The 18,286-nt window shown below is 40.7% G+C and overlaps 1 protein-coding gene across 1 annotated transcript in view; it reads right to left on the bottom strand.

Annotated features, from left to right (window-relative positions):
- SPECC1 (sperm antigen with calponin homology and coiled-coil domains 1) overlaps positions 1 to 12,508 on the bottom strand; it is a 286,055-nt gene extending 273,547 nt beyond the window's left edge. The window contains exon 1 of the mRNA XM_075196912.1: positions 12,461 to 12,508. The gene's annotated coding sequence lies outside the window, so the exon portion shown is untranslated. The remainder of the gene's footprint in view (positions 1 to 12,460) is intronic.
- Positions 12,509 to 18,286: the final 5,778 nt, after the last annotated feature.

The raw sequence follows: 18,286 nt of genomic DNA, 5'->3' as shown, positions 1-18,286 counted from the left end.
TACAAATCTACGGTAATAATAATAATTGTTGAGTTTACCAGGTGGTTAAAATAAACATTTTTTATCAATGTCAGTGTGAGCTTAGATTCCTGCCATACCCTGTCCCTCTGTTCCCTAGTCCTTAATAAGGGGTCCAGTAGGACCAGGTAACACTCAGATACAACTGAGTACAATCCAGCCTAAATTGGACCTCGGTATAGTTCTTTCCCCTGGGTATCATTGCATCTGTTTAATCTTGCAGGACTCATTTTGCAGATAAGTTGGCAAGTTAAACATGTGAAGCACTGCACATTCGTCTTAATCTTTTAGCGAAGCAGTGAATCAAATTATGTGAACACTGTAGGAAGTACCCCTGAACATTTGTGAGAGGCACAACATATTTATTAAATTATATGTGTTGCTATAAGACTGCATTGAAATCCAACAATATATAAATGTGCTGTACTTCAAATAGCTATAATTTTATTTTTAAGGAGGTCCAATGTTGGTAAAGGTTATCTGAATTAAAATGAAATGCACTTATCTGGAACCAAAGGAGTTTTCGTATTTTCAGATAGAAAATAAATTTGATTATGAGAAAGGAGTGGGAGGATTGTTCACCAGCATAAATTGTTCCCTTCTCAGCTGTGTTTGGGATCATGCTGCTAAATTCCCTCCATCACCATCTCACAGCCTGCAAGACCAGTCTTATGTAGATCTGTAAATGCAACGTGTCATTGTCACTACATGTAGGCGGTTTAAATGCAGGTCGTGTTCCGTATGCAAGGTGTTGTGCACAGTTTTACTTAATGCCGTGCAGATAAAACAATGCATTGCAAGACATGAATTAAATCAACATATCTTAATACGCATAACATTTACTAATAATAATATACAATTAACAACATAGCCTATGTAAAAATATAGTATTATAGTATAGTATTCTGTTCTTTCAAAATCTGCAACCAGACATTAGAGCAATACATTTAATCCAGTGATCTGGGCAGAGATGCCTATATAGCAATGGTAGGAAGTTCTACCAGACTGAATTACATAACAGAGGTAGCACATTAATATACATTTACTGATAATGTTCAGAGGGGAAAGAAACAGATAAAGACTTATCACCTGTCATTGCCATCTAGGGGCAAAGGCTGTAAGCTAGCGAGTGTAGTGCCTTTGGCCACTGTGAAAGACCGCACATTAAGATAGCGCAGTTCAGCCCTCTCTATGAGATACAAATAAAAGTTGCCCATACACACAGCGATATCAATGGGAATATTTATTGTTTTAGACTAAATTCACCCAAATTTAAGATTGCGGCATGTGTGTATCCAGCAATCCCATTCAACGCCTGGAGGTAAATGTATCAAGCTGAGAGTTTTCCGGGTGGTTTGAAAAGTGGAGATGTTGCCTATAGCAACCAATCAGATTCTAGCTATCATTTTGCAGAATGTACTAAATAAATGATAGCTAGAATCTGATTGGTTTTTCAAACCCACCAGAAAACTCTCAGCTTGATACATTTACCCCCTGATTGGGATTGTTGAGAGACAGGAGCCATGTACTTTGGTCTGTCACATGGGTAATCCAACAGACAAAGATCTGGTTGCTGGGTATTTAGGCTGTAGATCTGGTTGTTTGACATGAGGCTGCATGCCTGGATCTTTTTCTAATTTGGCCCACCCACAATATGTACAGTTGGGAGATGACCACACACACTGGCAGATAATGGTCATGGATGGATTTTCCAACAGCTTTTCAATTACAATCAGATGATTATTGGATTGCAAGTTGTTTTATGCCCATAAACACAGAAATCTAGTTAACTAACACACACACGATTGGCTATCCAAAGCATTCCATATGGTCAGCTTTAGGCATAGCAACTATATGTGCCACTTTACGGGAAGTTTAATATGAGTAAAACATATGCATACTTTGGCATTCATCTACTCCCAGCCTGCTGCTGTCCTGTACCTCATAAAGCCACTGTGAAGGGAAGCCCTAGTGGAAAAGGATTTAATATTGAACCTGCGCTCATGCCTGGAGCACATGACAAATCCTTAGGACTGTCTTGGGTAGGTTGACTATTTAAAATCTGTCTTGTAAACTAAGCAAGCGGGACTACTGCAAAAATGGATACAGATGTACCTCTAAGCATCTCTAAAAACAGTTCTTCTTCCAAGAAAGATGGCTCGATTGAGTTCCCATTGTAATGCAGAGTACTGCTGAAATGCAGGATGAGCAATATGTCTTAAAAGGAAATGGAAAACACTAATGTATTCTGAATGGCATGGTTAATATTTGAAAATGCTTCATTTTAAATTTCACATTAAACCAATGTCTTTGTGCTTTCTTTTTAACATTGTTTAATGTTATATATTAGTAGTTAATAAAATCAAACATTGACACTCTGGGCCTGATTCAAGTTCGGAAGCAACCTGTACGGAAGTTGCATTTAAAAAAAAAAAAGCTCCGACGTATCCAAATCAAGATAATTTTCCATTTGAATCTGGGTGTAAGTACACTCTGCCTAAACGTTACTTGTCTTACCCACGTTACTTGTCAGAACAGACTGCAGTATAGGCACAAGCATTTGTACTATAAGAGGTTACATCAGAACGCATTAAAAAACATATATATACTAACAATTAAATTAACAACTCTCAACAGTATAATCATTAATAAAAATATGGATTTTAAATATAAAAAAAACATATCAGGAATCAAAAGATTGTTCACAGGCTAGGCTGGGTCCCGTTTTCCCTAGTTGCTGCACCTTGTCCACCTTCATGAGGAGTCCGTTGCTGTTTCGGGTGACTGTTCTGATAAACCAACATGTTGTTTTGGCCCTGGTAGATTCCAGAAGCGAGACACTGGTCTCCAGTTTTGTTGTTCCAAAAGAGGTGACAGCAAGATTGCCTAAGGTGAAAGTGCTATGCACCCATGGAACCACTGAGGAATATGAGCGAACTTGCCTCCCGCTTACTCTAAAATATGAAACAGTTGAGGTAGTGGCTGCTGTAGCCCCAAAACTACCATACCAGCTTATCCAGGGGGGAGACTTTCTCCTGTTTCAGGAGGTTCTTGCTGATCGGATCCAGCTGTCCACATCAGCAACTGATACAACGTCCAAAAGTCCAACCTTAAAGGAACCTATCCAACCCTCACTGGATTCGGGAAACGAAAAAATAGAACTGTAATTTCTGAATATAGGTCCACAAACACCACTCGCCCCAAGTCACGCCCATGGAGTCGAAAGGAGCAGCCGATGCAATCATTTGCCGGTGACACTGTTGTATCCAAGGCTCATTTAATTACAAGAATTTGCTAGGGATCAGCTTAATGATGCTACTCTAGAAAATGCATTTAAATGTGTTGTTGAAATTAATGGTGTAGTGAAAGCTGCCAAGGATCTACTACTTATTTATATGAGGTTGGGGATTCCGAAAGAAATCCTAACTGACCAGGGCACTTCTTTTATGTCTAAGTTAATAAAAGAGTTAAGTCAATTACTTGGCATAAAGGCCCCTCTGCACCTCTATCACCAGGCTGGTGAAGCACTGTAACCGTACTGTAAAACAGATGATTAGAAGGTCAGTGGCACAACAAAGAAAAGACTTCGATACTCTCCTCCCTTTTCTAATGTTCGCAGCAAGGGAAGTACCCCAAGCTTTAACAGGGTTTAATCCATTTGAGCTCTTGTATGGAAGACAGCCATTTTGGACATCCTTAAAGAGGATTGGAAACAACAAAAACCCAAAGCGCCAAATGTTGTTCAGTTTGTTGCACAATTGTATAGAAGGATGAGACAAAGAGGTCTTCTGGTGAGACAACAATTAGAGGAGGCCCAGAAGCATCAGAAAAGGCATCATGACATTCTGGGAGTAGTCCGCACCTTAAACCCGGGCTACAAAGTATTAGTTTTTGTCCCCACTCAGGAAAGTAAACTTTTTGCACAATGGCATGTCCGCCATTTGGGTAGAAGGCAGGAAGAGCAAATTTATCATGTCACTTACTAAAAATTTGGAACAAGGAAAATCCTGTGTCTTCGATGATAGCCTTTTAAACAGAGGACTGTGATACCCATTGAGTCCTCTCTGACACCGATTGGTAAAAGTGGTTGCTTGAAACAGGTATGTCTCTTCTCCTAATCCTGGGAGAACAACTCTTATCGAACATAACATAATCACACCCCATGGGGTAGTAGTAAAGCAAAGGTGCTACCATTTACCAGAGGTGAGACGGGCTGCAGTTAAGCGAGAAACTGAAAACAGGATTCAACTAGGCACTGCAGAGCACCTGCCAAGTCCCAGAGGACTATGGATAAGCTCTTAAAGCCACATAGGGTGTATGCTACTGAGTATCTGGATGATGTACACACGGGATAGGGAATAACATCTTTCCAAAGTGGAGGCTGTGTGAGGGCACATGGCCTTACTGCCAATCCTGAGAAATGTGCATTGGCCATGCCAGAGGCAAAATACCTTGGATATATATTTTTTGGCTTGGTAGAATACTACCACTGGTTCGTGGAAAACTGTGCTCCTCAGGCTACTCCATTCACGGAGTTTCTAAAGAAGGTCTGTCCAGACAAGCCTGGGAGGACCTAAGAATGGCTCTATGAACAGCACCGATGCTCCAAGCACCCGATTTCAATAAGAAATTTTGTCTACAAACTGATGCCTCTGGAGCAGGTCTGGACGCAGTACTTTCACAAATGGTGGATGGAGAAGAGAAACTCATCCTGTATCTCAGTCGCAAAATTTTACCCAGGGAGAGAAAGTATGCCACTGTTGAACAAGAGTGCCTCACCATCAAATGGGCTGAGGAAGTCCTCTGCTTTTAGCTCTCGGGGAGGGAGTTTACCCTGGTGACGGACCATTCACCATTAAAGTGGATGCAAATGAACAAAGAGGTCAATATGTGTGGCAAAAAAGGCAATTTGCCACAGACAGAGAGAGACTGATACTTTCTCTGGGAGCCTGTAGACACATGCTGCAGACAGGGTTAATTCTCCACACTTCTCTGCACACAGAACACAGGTTCACAGGTGGAGCACATGGGTTTGATTAATTTCTGATTTAGACAGTGCTGGGGAGGAAACATAAATAGTTGGGTTTGTGTTGTGGACGAGGCGACTGATGCCAAATAGTGTCCAGTGAGGAAACTGGATGTCTAGCCAAAAGCAAGTTCACGGGAAATTGTAAAATGCTTTTGTTTATTTGACTGCTAGAAGTACACCTCTTGCTGACTGTACCATCCTGACATCTCTGAATAAAGTGCAACAAAGTGGTTCAGCAAAACCTGTGTGAGCATCTTCTGTTTACCATGCTTGTCACTATATATGTCCACTCAGTGAACACTTTATTATGTACAACTTTCTAGTACGGAGTAGGGACCCCAGATCAACCTAAATTGTTTGTGACGTGAATTCAAGGTGCTGGAAACATTCCTTAGAGATTCTGGTCCATGTTGACATGATGGCATCACACATTGCTGCAGAGTCAGCTGCACATCTCCTGTTCCACCAGAAGGTGCTTTATTAGACTGAGATCTGGTGACTTTGGAGGCCATTGGGGTACACTAAATTAATTGTCATGTTCATGGAATCAGCTTGGTATGAAGCGTGCTTTGTGACATGACGCATTATACTGCTAAGTAGCCATTAGAAGATGGGCACGCTGTGGCTATAGAGGCATACACATGGTCAGCAACAATACTCAGGTAGGCTGTGGCATTTAAACAATGCTCATCTGGTGGTAAGGTACATAATTTGTATCAAAAACACATTACCACACTAGTTTTGTGGGACTTATACTCACTGTAGCTTCAGTTTCCTGTTGTTAGCTGATAAGAGCGGAGCACGGTATGTGTCTGACAACAATCATTCCACAGCCATAGTCATTTAGATCACATTTCTTCCCCACTGTGGCGTTTAGTCTGAACAACAACTAAACCTCTTGAACACGTCAGCATGCTTCTATGCATTGAGTTTCTGCAACATGATTGGCTGATTAGATATTTGCATTAAAGCACAGGTGTACCTAATAAAGTGGACACTGAGGGCTAGATTTACTAAGCTGCGGGTTTGAAAAAGTGGGGATGTTGCCTATAGCAACAAATCAGATTCTAGCTGTCATTTTGTAGAAGGTACTAAATAAATGAAAGCTAGAATCTGATTGGTTGCTATAGGCAACATCCCCAGTTTTTCAAACCCGCAGCTTAGTAAATCTAGCCCTGAGTGTGTATGTATACATTCACCAACCATTGCTGTGTTCACCATGCGTCTATATAAACAGTGTTAAACGTTAAACTCCCAGTACAATCATTTTCATATTGCTGAAATTAAAAGAAATAGTGATCTATTGGCTTCAAACATCATTCATTGCATATATCACAAAAGTCAACCATTGTGAAAGGATCTTTTAAAGCAATGCCCATACATTGACCTAAAATACACCTGAATTTTAATGTGGGCTGGAGAGGGGTATCGATTTAAAAACTGAGATTTGTAAAAGTGGTCTAATACCTAATCAGATAACTGATGACATGACAAAAAGCAGCACTGAATGTTATTGTAATGATTGGATGAAAACGTGCATTAAAATGTATGAAATTTTATTATCCTCTATTTGATATAGCACCAACATATTTTGCAGCGCTGTACAGAGAATGTTTATTCAGTCACATCAGTCCCTGTCCCAGTTGAGCTTACAATCTAATTTCTCTACAACAGGCATAAAACACAATCAGGACAATTTAGTTAGAAGCCAGTGAATCTATCAACGGACCTGATTAATTAAAGGACGCATACTGAGCGCAAAGTCTGTTTGTTTTAAAACGCACGTAAATCTGGTATATGTACGCCCGAATTCAGCAAAGAGCGGATGTGAAGATATGTGTGGTCATGAATACGGTGCAGGTCTGCTCTACACTGCAGGATACATCCAAAATATATTTGGATTATAAAGTCACAAAAGAACACACAGAAAATGAAAAAAAACAACTAAATTATTTAATCAATGTTCTATGCTAATAAGATAGTCATTAATGACAAAATATTTAAAAAAAATTAAAAATTCTCATAACATGCCTTTACAGTTGCTCCTGATTGCAAACACATGTTCTAGCATACATACACAGCCGTCATCACTAGTAATCGAGATTAGACTGCCGTTACTGTGCATTGACTACAGGAAAACGCCCCATCCCCGCCCTGAAATTGTAGGTTGTAGTAAGTGTCCTTTGCTCTCGAACATGAATAGAATGTTGCTGCGCTCTGTGGAATTTGAGCCAGTTCTGAGCATGCGCAGAGTGTTTTCGCGGATTGTACGCACAAAATTGCCGTTTACGACCCTATATGACTCAGGCCCAGTATGTTTTGGACTGTAGAAGACCGCCATGGCATATAGAGAAAACAGACTCAAACCAGATGCAGACGTACAAAATCTACACAGAGAAAGCCCCCGTGGGATTTGCAAATTAGAGCCCAGCAATAGTAGCCAATCTGCTACCTACAAGTAGGTAGCTGCAGCCGTTGCAGCCCAAACTAAAGCTGGGGATAAAAGTGGGATAGGGTACAGCGCTCCCTATGTATATATGTAGCTGCCAAAGGAAATAGGGTAACCCCTGTCCCTATACACAGATTGTGTAAAAATAAGGAAGTTCCTCGGCGCTGAGTGAGATAAGTAATGGAAAGAGGAAATGTAATATGTTACACAATAAATAGCAGTTGTAGCCAGAACAATGTATACATAAAACAAATCAGACAAATGTATGAGTGTGCTGGCTGGTGCACACTATAAAGGCTTTAGTATGAGTGATTGGGAACAGCAAATGTGAAAGTCCTAATCAAGGATGAGCAATGTCCCAAATGATTAAATGTGAGAACCGACTAGAACTATGGAGGTCCTAAATACATAGGCAATGTCCCATAAGGCTCAATAAGAAATCCAACAGGCAGCCAAAGGTATATCCAAACCTAGAGAGTGGTTCGCTCTCGTAGGCTATGAGTGTCTTAAATGCAGTCTCTGACACAGCACAACAGCGGACAGTCTATGAAGTCCAAACAACGTGCGGTGCTTCCAAGTCAGTATCAGGATGAAGTGGGACTTACGTTTTTCGCTGACAGTCTTGCAAAAAACAGCTGGAAACACATAGTGTTTCAGCACATTTTTCCAGTCACCATAACCATGACCCCACATCCTTGAAATTCATTGGTATTAAAAGGGTCCGGAAGTACTGGATGGGAGGGGATACATTAAAAGCATATCTAGGGAAGAAGCAAGGTGGATCTATGATCTACACACTCTACACCCTAAACACCTTAACATAGATTTTGATCTAGGTACCTTTTTAGACCACAACTGAATATTACCCTTTAACTCCTAGGCTCATAGCCAACTGGCTACCCCTTCAATTCCAGCACACCACCCCTGTATAGGTGCAAACCGTTTTCTATCTATTTAACCTGCATTCTATCAGCACGTCTGCAATATAAGGAGTTTGGTATGGGCCATGGATACAGCTGGGACACATATCATACATCCCACTCATCCGGTCCCTTGTCAGAACACCCTCTCCATTACCATACTCATCAGTAACGTCAAGCTCTGTTTCCAGACTATATTAATCTTTATTTCATTGCAGACTGTGTCATTATTATTGCTCATATATTCCTTGTTTGTATGCCTCTGTATTTGCATATCACACTTACTGAATCGGAAAGAACTGCCAATCATCATTCCCCTTTGTGTGTGATTGGCCATCCTATACATTGATTACCTACTTAAGGAACATCTGTAACACCCACCCATATCCCTGATGAAGCCCGCCGAGTGCGAGGGAAACGCGTTGGATCATTCCTTCTCATCACCTTTATTACATCGTTATTTCACTCCATTCTCGTTTACAGTTTGGATTCTGCTTTGTGCACACAGTAAGGTGAAGTTCACCACTCACTTTCGCATCTCCCACTGCCGAGACGCAGGCCTGCCACGCCAGCACGGGAGAAAGAGAGAAGACAGAGAGCATAACAGCTGGGACGCCGGTAATACTCTGCACATGCGCGTATCGCTGAAGAAGCCGCATCTGCTAGCTTCAAGTTCTACACTACGCTGCCCCCCGCTCCGTTCAGGGGAGGTAAGGAACCAGTTTGCAAGACTATCAGGGAAAACGTAAGTCGCACGTCATCCTGATATTGACTCGGAAGCACCGCCCGTTGTTTGGACTTCATAGACTGTCCACTGTTGTGCTGTGTCAGAGACACTCATAGTGTCACGGTTTGATACACTGGACTCTTGGACCTGCCCAACTTGGCGCTACTCCTAGCAGGGCACGGAGTCCGCAGGCCGCGGTCCCTACCAGGAGTGTCAGGCGAGATCCCAGGGGAGTAGGTGTAAGAGGTATGCAGACACTCTGTAGATAATTGAGATGTAAGCTCTACAACCAAGTAGCGGAGTGAAGACAGATGCAGGATGAACAATTCAAGTAGAGGTTTAATGATGACTAGAGATTTGAACAGAACAGTCTGTATTATATTGACACAAGGAGAATAATTGCAGCATGTACAGTTCCACTAGCAGAGTAACAGGAGTAAATACAGCTGAGCAGTATAATGACATAATCAGAGTAGTGGTGGCATGAATAGTCCAGCAGCAGAATGGTAGCGACAAGTGTAGCTTCGGTATTTGGGACCACAGTATGGCAGCACGCTAAGAGAGGTGCAGTTAACAGTCCAGCCAGCAGGGTAATAACGGTAAGTGCAGCCTGAGTGGAATAACCCGTAATACAGTAACACAATATAAACAAATGCAGCATGAACAGTCCAGCCAATAGAGGTAGATGAAATCAAGCAGCTTGAGAGATACAACCTGTAGTACAACCGGACCACAGAGACAGATGCAGAGTAGATGACCCAGACAGCATGACAATAGAAATTGGTGCAACTTGAGCAGACTAGCCCATGGAGCAGCTACTCAATGGAGTCTGGTGTAACTTGAGCGGTATAGCCCGTGGAGCAGCGACACAGCGGAGACAGGTGTAGCTTGAACGATGTAGCCCGTGGAGCAGCAACACAGCAGAGTCAGGTGCAGCTTGAGCGGTACAGCCCTTGGAGCAGCGACACAGTGGAGACAGGTGCAGCTTGAACGATGTAGCCCGTGGAGCAGTAACACAGCAGAGTCAGGTGTAGCTTGAGCGGTACAGCCCTTGGAGCAGCGACACAGCGGAGACAGGTGCAGCTTGAGCAGTATAGCCCGTGTAGCAGCAACACAGCAGAGTCAGGTGCAGCTTGAGCAGTATAGCCCGTGTAGCAGCAACACAGCAGAGTCAGGTGCAGCTTGAGCGGTATAGCCCGTGGAACAGCAACACAGCGGAGACAGGTGCAGCTTGAGCGGTATAGCCCTTGGAACAGCAACACACAGCAGAGGCACTGACGATCCAAGTAGACACACAGGAAACAGACAAGGTCCTAATCAGGCAGGTAACTTGATCAACAGGCCCAGAGGAAAGGGAGGAAGTGCCTTTTCAACGCCAGGAGCTGAGGTATGCTTGATGAGGGACAGGTGAGTGTCTTAGTCTTCGGTTGTGGAAACCGAATGAGCGCCGTGTGACACATAGCCTACAAGAGCGGTCCACTATCTAGGCTCACTACAGGTTTGGATATACCTTTGGCTGCCTGTTGGATTTATTATTGAGCCTATGTATTTAGGACCTCCATAGCTCTTGTCGGCTGCCACATTGAATCATTTGGGACATTGCTCATGCTTGATTGGGACTTTCCCATTTGCTGTTCCCTGTCACTCATACTAAAGCCTTTGGAGTGTGCACCAGCCAACACACTCATACATTTGTCTGATTTGTTTTATGTATACATTGTTCTGGCCAGAACTGCTATTTATTGTGTAACATATTAAATTTCCTCTTTCCATTACTTATCTCACTCAGCGCCGAGAAACTTCTTTATTTTAAACTAAAGCTGGGTACATCCTATAGAAAATTACAATAGATGCGATTTCTGTAACAATTTTACCAACAACTGAAATTCCTGAGCAGCATACAGATTCATGTGTACACACCTACACAATTTACCTTCAGATCTGTGATCTTCATCTCTCATAACCATCTGCTGAAAAGATTGTGACTCTGCACACTCTACAGATATCTGCCTACACTGCTGGTCGTGTGTGCACACACACTTCCACATTTGCCTGACATTGTTCCATCGTTGGTCATGATATTAGGAAGTTTATAAAACCAAATCAACAGAATGTGCTTTGCAATATGATTGTGGGAGCGTAGACACTAATGCAATATCTGACCAAACGGTCGTTTATCGCGTGATCTGCACGATAATTGCATCAGTGTATACTCAGCTTAAGATTCACGAAAACCCAGCCTATCGTATCACTAGCAAATTTTCCTCATCGTTTAGTTCTTTGCTTCCTTTACTAGGTAAATATCTTTAATTCTAGGTTGTTTCCAGAAACAGTAAACCTCAATACACACTGATATACTCAGTAGGAAGTAACTACATGCTAATTTAGATACTACCCTTCACTTAATTAAAACAATTGACAAGGCAAAAGTATGAATTACTATAACTTAATACAACTAAATGCGAATAACTTCTTATACTTAATAGATAGGATTTCTGTCAACACAAAACTGAAAACAACACAACTTTTTGGAGGGGTTCTGTACAAGTTATTATTTAAAACACTGGATGATAATATGAATGAATAAGACTTTAATTTGAAAAAACAAAGACACATGACCATTGCTAGAAATGTAACTCTACTTAAAATGATAGATAGAATAAACAACCCATCAAATGTGTGATATGTCTGTAATAATTACCAATACAGAAAGTGTAGAAAGTCAAATATTTTAAATATTACTGACTTGTTTTCTACTATCATAGATCCATTGCAAAATAAATATGCATTTCTTTATCGTTAATATCCCAGTACTACCATTCATTTAAGTGCACTATATAAACAATATATAATATATCAGCTGCAAACAGCATTATACAGTAGTTATATAGGTTTTTATGGCACTGGACCATTTACACAATAATAAGATGAATATTGTATTTTTTCTTTAGCTAAGCCACTGGGACACCGTTATTAGAGAGGTTTGCAAAGCACTGCAGAGTCTCCCTAGCAGCAGAGGAGAGCAGGAACAAGTGTGTCCTTATCGAACATAACACATGCAGATAAGGAAAGATCAATAATCTTATACACAGCTATGAGGAATTACATTATTTGGCCTGTAAAATGATTCATATTTAGATACATACATGAAAATTTGCACTAGACATCTAGAATATGAGTGATGCTACTGTCATTGAATATGTTATGACTACTAGATCTATAATAATGACAAGAAGAGGTTTTGTCCCACTCTTTCCAGAAATCACAGACACACGGCAGTTGTTTAAATGAGCTACCCACTAATTGCCTGCTCTTACCTCGGTCTCTCAGAGCTGCGATCTCTTCTGCAGCTGACAGGTACCAGGTGTAATAGTCACACAGAAGCACTAGAGGGCATCAGGTACATACAAGAAGACTCCTCCTCTCTGTCGCCTCCGCACTGGGGGGCCGCACAGCATGATGGTAAATGTAGTTCCTCCTGCGTTAGTCTGAGTAGACGCTGGTCTTGCGAGAACTACAATCCCAAGATGCTTTTGGATCAACAGAGAACAAGCTTATTTTGGGGGCTGTAGTTCTTGTCATGACAACGACCTGCGCCCCCACATGTCCTTGCAGAGCTACAATGCAGTTTTTCTTCTGTTTAACTCATTCAGCCTGGCCCCTACTTCTGAATCCCTGGCAGAGAGAAATAACGCTGATCTGCAGTTCCCTATATGCGCATGAATGGAAATGAGTGATATAATGCAATGCCTATACCGAGTTTAGGTTTACATGACAATGAGAACATTGTATAGGCAAGGCAATTATTCCAAATGTAAAATGAGATTTCACTGAATTAAAAAAGTATTATTTTTTAAATGACAGAAATTATTTGCCACATTGTATCTTTACCTCAAAGTGCCTAACAATATCTGATGATAATGACTGTTATGCTTTTATTTTTTTAGCTTTTAACCTGTAAACACTGCCTGTCATGTCTGTCATCTATAAATAGCATAAGTACGACTTTTATGAGTGACTTATTTCTATGATGCCGTTGTCTGAGCAGAGCTTATCATATACCAAATTAAAGGTCTGTAGATTTGCAAGATATTGGCGTTGTAATTCATTGCATTGTTTCGGAGTTATTTCACAAAACGTCTGCCTGCCGTTTACAACAGTGCATTACCATTTTCATCTGGAAAATGTGACAGCTGGCAATACACCTGTGCACTTGCTGTTTGCTCTGGGAAATGTGAGAGTTAGTGAACACTCCCTGTGCACCTGCTGGGTAACCTGGAACATGTGACCTGCTGGGTGGTCTAGAAACTGTGACAGTTATTTGCAGCTCTGCTGGGTGACGTGGAACATGTGACCTGCTGGGTGGTCTAGAAACTGACACAACTGGAACAATGACAGAGTCCTGAATTTCTACCTAAGGTGGCGGCATTTCAACCACTGCTTTCACGAACAGAGACACTGCTTAGTCCGTTTCCCAGAGCCAGTTTGTCAGTTATGGTGAGTCTTCCTGGCTTGGCTGTGTTCCCTTCCATAGAACTGACTGCTCAAGTTTTGCCTTTGTCTTTGTACAATAAAAGACAGCTGTTTGAAGAAAAGTTTTTCTTGCTGAATTACTATAAATTGTTTGTTCAAAATGTTAATATCTTACTCTCACTCTGCTAAAATAACAACAGTACAATGAGAATGCTCTCTTTTTCTTCCAGATTCTAATTTAAGGTCTGTTTTTCAATTTCTCACAGGGATCCTTCTAGACAACTCTAGTTCAATTAGTTAAGAGTTTGTTATTGCCTTTTTGTTTTTTTAATATATTGGTCTTTTAAACAGCAAATAACCCATTGCATGTTTTAGTTCCTGTTGTAATTTCAATCTGGCTTTCTCTCAAACATCAAGATTCAGCTTTCTTTCAAATTTATGTTTTGCTTTTCTTGTCCATGTTTTTGCCTCCCCCTAACCAAAGAACATATTTTATTAGGTGATGATGCAGCTTTAAACAGCAGTAAATAACTATACTGATCCAGCATGACTACACTAACCAGCACCTTTCAAAGTAGGCTACTTTAAGGCTTACTTCACTTTGCACTAGTTTCTGTACCACATCCATTTTAGTAAAATGCAACTTCTGAAACTGAAGCAAAATTTGGGTCTATACTTAACCTCCCTTCTCTTTCAACTGCAAGTGAAACACCTTTGAACACTACTGTTCAGCAATATTGACACAGCTCAAACCTCAGATTCCTCATCCATGTTTTATTTTTAACCAACATTTTTTCCTATGTTACAAACAGTACTCAGCAGTTTTGGACACTTACCACTTCCTGTCTGCTGAGCAGCTGTGTGGGAATTGTAATCCAGCTTCCCAAAAAATCCCACTACTGGCACCATGTGTGGGAAGGCGCTGCAATCCCACAGTGTCATCTCTAATATCTACCTGCTTAGTTGTTAAATTACAGCAGTAACAATGACAATTCCAAATGGCAAATGTGGCGAGAGCAGGGTGCTGGGCTAGTTAAAATAAACATTAAGCCCACTTGGTATCTCCTCTTGTGTATATTTGTTAACAGTGTTTAAATATTGCACTTGTTATTATTATAACTATCCTTTACTTATAGGGCGCCATAAAGGGTAGACATTGCATACAGAGAGCTTATAACAAAACAGTACATAGCAGGATAATACAATAAACACAATTTAGTACAATTCACAACACAGCTATAAATTGCCATACAGGGCAATAAGGTAAAAGAGGTATTCTAAAAGACTATGTGCTAGATTTACTAAGCTGCGGGTTTGAAAAAGTGGGGATGTTGCCTATTGCAACCAATCAGATTCTAGCTGTCATTTATTTAGTACCTTCTACAAAATGATAGCTAGAATCTGATTGGTTGCTATAGGCAACATCCCCATTTTTTTCAAACCCGCAGCTTAATAAATATAGCCCTATAACTAGAAAAGAGAAGGAGTGGAGGGTGAATGAATCAGAGTAAGAGGAGCCTGTGCCTAGGAATGTGGGTGCAACTAACAGGATCAGAGCCAATGATTGAGATACTAAGACAAGGGAGATGTGAAGACTGAAAGCATAGAGTGTAGTTAGTAGGTGCAAAACATAGATGGCGCGCAGAATGCAAGGTAAAAAGAGGAGGAGGACATAAGGTTAGAGATCCCTGCTTGCAAGAGCTTATAATCTAAAGGGGAGAGGGTAGACAAATGACTAACTGTTAGTAAAAAGACACGTGAAGAGGGGGGATAAAGACGGCAGGGGAGTGGTTAAACAGCACAGTTCTTAAATGTTGCTACATGGGTTCTTTAGGCACCACTAGAGTTGTTAACATGTCCTCTAAAGGAGGTTTTGTCACTGAAGGTCGCCAGGGTATCCAGCTCGGAGACACTCATAGTGCCGACAGCTAGCACAGAACTTTGCGGGACTTCACTAACCAGTGGTTGGCTATATTGTGCCGCAAGTGCTAGTTGGTTCAGAGCACAGAAGAAGACTTCATAGGATTACTATGGAGCATGGCTCAAGATGCCCATGGACTATGTGATTTTGCTTCCTTTTTGTAGTTAAGTCGGTGTTCATTGTTCAACTTAATAGTTGAACACAGCTAGACAACCCAGAGTCGCTCACTGCAAGATGTCTCCTACTAGGTTGGCTATCTAAGGACTGCCCTGCTGAAGCCACACCACCCTGAACCTGAGGACAAAAGGAGGCATCACCACACCAACAGGAGTATTCTGCTTGGACAGTTCTGCCTACGGCTTACAGCTCCTGTAGGCTGGTTATGGATCGGTGGATATTGTAGGTAAATTCATCAAGAAAGACTCTGCAGACTTTTTCACTTTTAAGTCTGCCCAAAGTAGGAAGACATTTGACTTGGTCCCAACATAACTAGCAGATGAGTGGAAGATTTTGGTTCAGCAATTGGGATAGCGTTACCCAAGGACTGTGACTATAAGTTCCTTTTAGATATGGGGATGTGCATTAGCTTTGATGCAGTGAACCACCTGGTACTTATTCTTTAAAGAATGATATACTGTGTGTTGGGGTATTGACAATCAAGTACTTTACCTTTACTCACCATTTGTCTAGGTGACTTTTTCCGTACTGGGGGTACCAGGTGTGCTAGACTGATATATACGGCTGCATACAAGCAACCAATAAGCTTTAGCGACAAAATCTAAATATTAACCTGTTATCCTCACAGCGAACCCTATGCCTAATGTGATGTGTTGTGGACTGAAATGATAGATAGCTAATTATGCCTTATCATAAAGAGGGTGTGGTTTCTGAAAATAGGCATAGGGGTATAGTCTACTAAAGACCAGGTTGTTTGTACACATTGCTTGTAATTTTCAGAGGCAAATCACTTGATTTACTATCTAGCCGTTTGGAATGTGAAAATTCAATCCACATGTGATGTGTGGCAGTTTCCAAACCTGTAAACCCCATTAGTTTTATGCAAACCACATAGTGGATGCGGTTTCCCTATGTGGAGTGCTCTGCAATTTGTAGCATTACGGGCCAGGTGGGTAACACCCAGTCATACTCAGTTGTTTGTGCACTTTTAAAGAAATCAAGTTTTATAGATCGCTACAATTGTCAACATGGAATAAAAATCATAGGGAGCTTTCAATCTGATGCTGGAGAAGAGTGCTGTGTATGTGCAAGTGATTGATGAGTCGGTAGGTGTGTTTCTGCTCTGAGAGATGTAGTTGTATGGGTTTGAAAAAATAAAATGAATGTTGACAGAGTAAAAAGAAACTGTTTTTTAGTTTAGTTATTTGATAACAGACATGGGCAAATTTTGCCTGTAAACACATTGCCGTTTTAAATCTGCTCTGCAAAGTTGCCGAATATTGGTGACTTGCAGAATGTGCAGATTGATACAGTTACCCCCCGATTGTAACTCTTTTATCATACTTTACATCTATATTTCTAGTCCCAGGATGAATATTGCAGATGAACCTTTGCTGGTTCGAAAAAACAGACAAAATAACACAGATTTTAATAGTAACCACATATTCACTAGCTTCAATATCAAGTTAGTGGCTCCTGCTATTACCTGTTCATGCAGGGTCACTGAAGGATTCTTAACCAGACTCATACAAAGCTCTGCACAAAACCAAGTATTCAAGGTGAGTAAATAAGAGCAATACAAAAAGCAGATTAATTATTTTCACTTACATACCCATCAGTAACTATGTATATATGTCATATGGTAAAACAATTATTATATAGGTACTTAAATCTTGACAACTCTCTGAACATATCTATGTGTCCCATCAAATTATCACACACTAGCTAATGCTTTCTCACCATGCAAGGGAGTGCAGTTTTTTTAAAAAACAAAATAGCTCAAACAGCATGTACCTGGCAATAAACATCATTTTATATTCGCCCAAAAAATGTGCAGTTTACAAAACCTCACAGTGGTAAATTTATCCCAGATTTGGGAATGATATTGGTGGGTTTGGTCAGATTAGGAATAGTGGTTTTTGGGGGTATGGGAAGGGTGTCTGCAGTCACAATTTTGACACACAGTCATATGAATACGGATCAAGATTGCAGATAACATATAGAAAGGTATTTCTATAGGAGTTGTGTAATAACTATGTCTGCCAGACCGGTCCTGTTTGCCAACACTTGAAAATTCTTTGCTTATAATTTCATGAACAATTACTGACAACCAAAATTATTTATTGACATATTATTTATGCAAGTCTAAAATATAAAAGTGAAGATATTAGAGTCAAAGACTGAAAAGAGGGGGTTTATAACACTTTCTAACACTACAACAAACAATTGGTGTGATATTTTTTGACCTTTTACAGAATACCAATAAATATTTATGTGATGATTAAGAGTACAGTAGTGGCCCATGCACATTACATACAGATTCACCTGTCCAAGGTCTGGAAAATGTTTGACCACTATGTTACTAAGTATTCCTTCACATTTGTCTCCTCACTATACACCAGCTCTGTGATCACGTGATCTGTCACTGGATGTCGAATCTGCTCCTCAGGTTCAACACAGCTATTTCTGTTGCATACTATATAATTAATAACAAAATAGATAATACCGAATTCAAGATCTTCTTTCGTGTTCTTTCTTGTTACTTATGACACTTTATTCATTTTCCCGTTTT

The sequence above is a fragment of the Mixophyes fleayi genome, chromosome 2 (genome assembly GCF_038048845.1).
Source record: "Mixophyes fleayi isolate aMixFle1 chromosome 2, aMixFle1.hap1, whole genome shotgun sequence".
Lineage (NCBI taxonomy): Eukaryota > Metazoa > Chordata > Amphibia > Anura > Limnodynastidae > Mixophyes > Mixophyes fleayi.
Note: the sequence above shows the minus strand (reverse complement) of the source record. Positions and strands in the feature narration are given on the sequence as shown.